Source organism: Crocodylus porosus, unplaced genomic scaffold, assembly GCF_001723895.1.
Source record: "Crocodylus porosus isolate Cpor-Errol unplaced genomic scaffold, CroPor_comp1, whole genome shotgun sequence".
Lineage (NCBI taxonomy): Eukaryota > Metazoa > Chordata > Crocodylia > Crocodylidae > Crocodylus > Crocodylus porosus.
In genome coordinates this window covers 35,881,465-35,885,507 of record NW_017728917.1, presented here as the reverse complement: position 1 = coordinate 35,885,507, position 4,043 = coordinate 35,881,465, and the positions used below count along the sequence as shown (strand labels likewise).

The following is a 4,043-nucleotide window of genomic DNA, read 5'->3' as shown; positions in this document are numbered from 1 at the left end:
CGGCACCACATAGATTTGCATAATTCACTAAATGTTATTAGCGTGCTTACAACTGAAATGGAACATCTATGCTTTATGTACTACTTTGTAGCAGTTATAGAGATGGAAAGAACTGGGGCCTGCGTGGGAGCTGAGGCCTAGGCAAACTGTTTTGGACAGGTCTGTATAAAGGGGGCTGGGATGTGGAGCAATGGAAAACAAAAGCTGAACAAAGGAGCCAGTGGTTAGAGGGGAGGCATGTAAATGGGGGGAGCTTCTCACAGGAAGCAATATGCAAGAGGGGGGCAGAAGTGAATGTATTTTATAGCAGGGGCCTGGGTTTGGTAGGAATCAAGGTCAGAGCTGGCACGTTGAGTGAGAGAGACTCCATGGTCCAGACTTACCCCAAAGTCTTTCTAATATTCAGGCCTTGTACTCTGTTCAGTTAAATGTCATTACTGGCTTAACTTGACATGCTGATTGCTTCCTTTGCTGACCAAGTTAGTTGTTACATTTGCATAGGTTTGTTCTATGGTCATGCAGAAATAGGCTTCAGGGCCTTCTGCTTCAGCCACACTTCTCCAGCTTGGCCCTGGAGTCAAGGCTGGAAACAGATTGTGCATGTTCTTCCCATTAAAAGGTAAAGCCCCTCTCTCAGAAGAGAAACTGGGTGCCATCTTGTTAAGCCAGGGCCACAGAGAACAAGAGAGGCTGAAAGGCGGGGGTCTTGGAGTAGGAAGTTGGCTCCTCCTCAGCTATTCTCAAAGCCATGCCTGGGCTGGCTTCAGGGGTCTTCTCAGAGACCAGGCAAGGCTGTACTGGTCCTGAGCAAGCATCCCCCTGCACGGGGTCTCTGTGACACTGCACCACAAGTCGGCCTACAGCAGTGCCAGGGCTCTGTTTGGATTGGAAGCTTAGAGCACGCAGGAAATTCAGCAGTGGCAATGGCATGCCTTGCCTACAAGAGGGGATTAGTGAGATTTTGCCACAGAGCTGCCTGCAAATGTCTGGCTCCTTGTGCTGTAGGCACTGGAGGGCATTGTCTCCCTTTGTTGAGCACATGGTCCTCAGCCCTGGCAGCTGCACCTGCTAAGTTATGAAATGGGATTCAGGACTATTCAGAGTGCAAAAGTTCATGGTTAAATGAACCCCCCCAAAAAAAGCAAAGTCCCGTATATTTAGCTGTAAAAGTGATAGTATCTCACCAATACAGGCAAAGAGGCAATCTCAGTTTTGTCAGCTTCTCAAGGCATTGATCTGTTCACCCGAAGATCAGCTGGGCATGGTAGCAGTTCTTGTCAGAATGATTTCTCATTCTTGAAGTGTGCTGTTTCGTTTCTCTTTTATACCCTTTAGCTCAGCATCTTCAAAGCATTCTTGTAGTTGTGTAAATCAAGAGAAACCCAAGCAATAGGGGTGCACCAACAGATTTTTGGAGCCAATACCAACAGCCCATTTTTAAGGACACCTACTGGCCAATACGGATCTGATTTCTGAAATGCAGCCTGGCAGCTTGAAGAACAGTGTCCTGCTGGTGAGTCTGTTGTAGTGGAAGTGGAGGAGGAATGGAAAGGGTATGGGGGGGCAGATCAAGGCCCCCCACAGTGAGGGAGGGAGTGTGGCTGGGGCAAGCACTGCCCAGCTGGGGCAGAGTGGGGTGTATGACCAAGCTGCAGCTCATCCAGGAGGTGTGGGGGGTGAGCAGCTCCCACCACTACATGCATCCCAGGAGGGCATGCGGGGTGTACCTCCTGGATCTGTGTGGGGCAAGGGCGGGGTGCTGCTGCAGGCCGGGGCCAGGGCTGGAGTAGGCTGCACTTGGGGCGGGTGGCTGCGCTGGGACGGGTCTACAGCGGTGGGGGAGGTGCCAAAATTGGCAGCCACACCAAAATTCGCCATACCCTCCCTGCCAACCTCCCTCCCAGCACCACCGCTGCCCACCGTATTACAGTCCAGTCCAGCCCCCTCCAGGAAGAGCCTGGCACAGGCCCTGGTCCCAGCCTGCAGCCTGGCCTGGCCTGGCCCGCCCCACGTGCAGATCCATGGGGCACCCCGCCATGACCTCCTGGGTTGCTTGCAGTGGCAGGAGCCACCCCCCATCCCTCCCCAGCGCCCCCTGTACAAGCCACAGCTCCACCTCGCACCCTGCCCTGCTGCAGCCCCTGCCTCACTCCTTCCCTTACCACAGGAGTCTCAATCTGCTCCCCCCCATAACCCTTCCCTTCCCCCTCCTCTTGTACCACAACAGACTTACCGGCTGAACACTGCTCTTCAAGCTGCTGGGCTGCACATTGGAATTCTGATCCATATCAGCCAATATCCCTCCTTAAAAATCGGCTATCGGTATCTGCCCAAAAAAATCTCTATCGGTGTACCCCTAATATTGTCTCACCAATCCAGGCAAAGAGGCGGTCTCAGTCTTGTCAGCTTCTCGAGGCGATGATCCATTCACCAGAAGATCAGCTGGGCACAGTAGCAGTTCTTGTCAGAATGATTTCTCATTCTTGAAGTGTGCTGTTTTGTTTCTCTTTTATACCCTTTAGCTCAGCATCTTCAAAGCATTTCTTGCAGTTGTGTAAATCAAGAGAGAAACCCAAGCAATAATTAACAGGAAAATCCTGCTACCCAATAATGAAGAGTTTGATTATCAGAAAGTCCCAATTTTGATTGACTTATCTTCTTCAGTAACAGGAGGTTATCAATTTTTACTGAGTTGGAACATATCAATAAGCTGTTTTAACAACTGGGAAAAATGCAGTTTTTGAGGAGTTACCCTTGGAAGATCAAGGGAACTACTGTGGCAAAAGAAAATTAAATCAGGAGACGCCTATCAAAACCCATATAGAAGATGTCTCTTCCTGCACATAAACGTGAGATAATTGCAAAGAAATATTTGTTATAATAATTAATTAAAGATAGACATTTCACACAGTCACATACTAGACACGTAGGAGCCTGCTTAAAATCATCATAGGTATAGTGAGAGAAAATGGAAGTATGCCTCATACAAAAAACTAGAACTCTTGGTTCCAAAATGATACCTTTTATTAGACCAACTGGGAAATTGCAAGAAAATTGTACCTTTTTGCAAGCTTTTGGGATCAAAGTCTCTTTGTCAGGCTCTGGGAAAAGAATAGATGGTATAGGATGGTAAAAAGTCCCCATAGGCAGGAAATAAACTTCATTTTTGCACAGAGGGAGCTGAAGATGGAAGGCTGCCGCTCTGGGTCCGTGAGAGTGTCTTCTCATGGACCCAGAGAGACAGCCTTCTATCTTCAGCTCCCTTTGTGCAAAAATGAAGTTTATTTTCCACCTACAGGGACTTTTTATCATAAAAGGTATCATTCTGGAACCAAGAGTCCTAGTTTTTGGTATGTCTTCTCGTCTCAGATCAACAGGGCTACCAAGTGCACCCCTGAAGTATGCCTTATTATTTCTTTTCAGAGGGTCCAGATGCAAAATTGCACCCTCTTGCACTATGCAATTGTCATCAGTATTTTGTATTTTAACATTTGTGAGTAGGCCCAGCTCAGCTTAAGCTTCACACTCATCAGCACCCATCCCTAAATTTTGCAGGGTGCTGGAGAATTTTCCTTCTGGTGCTGATGTACCCTGTGGCACAAGGCTGGGAGGCCCAGGCTGGCCACTATTTCTGCAGCAGCCTGTCTGTTCACACTGTCTTGTACCAATGCAGAGGCCAGTGGGGTGTGGAGCAAAGCGCAGTGAGAGAAGTTTCTTTTGCTGCATGTGTGGTACCTACCCCTGGTAGCCAGGACAGCCATCAGCTGCTGTTTGTAGCATCATGCCTGGTGGAGCTGCTGGCTGGTTGCATGTCCAACCTAGAAACAGTTGCACAGAGAAGAAAATCCAAACCTTGCTGCCAGCAGACCATGCCTGTCTTCTTTGGCATGTCCTGCAGGAGGCCTGGGCAGTACAGCTAGAGTACGGAGGGGCCGTGAGCTCTGCCCTGCTTCCATTCACCACACTGCATTTTCATGCATGGAAGAGGGATGATGTCAGATCAGAGTGGGTGGGTAGAAGTGTGGTGGATCAGGCTGGGCGGG

The 4,043-nt window shown here is 49.2% G+C and overlaps 1 protein-coding gene across 2 annotated transcripts in view; it reads left to right on the top strand.

Annotated features, from left to right (window-relative positions):
• PARP3 (poly(ADP-ribose) polymerase family member 3) overlaps positions 1–4,043 on the top strand; it is a 21,471-nt gene that overhangs the window by 2,033 nt on the left and 15,395 nt on the right. The window contains exon 1 of one of the 2 annotated variants that reach the window (XM_019537086.1): positions 2,665–2,849. The exons of the other annotated variant lie outside the window; for it this stretch is intronic. The gene's annotated coding sequence lies outside the window, so the exon portion shown is untranslated. Of the gene's footprint in view, positions 1–2,664; positions 2,850–4,043 lie in introns of those variants that run through there. 2 annotated transcript variants of the gene reach the window in all.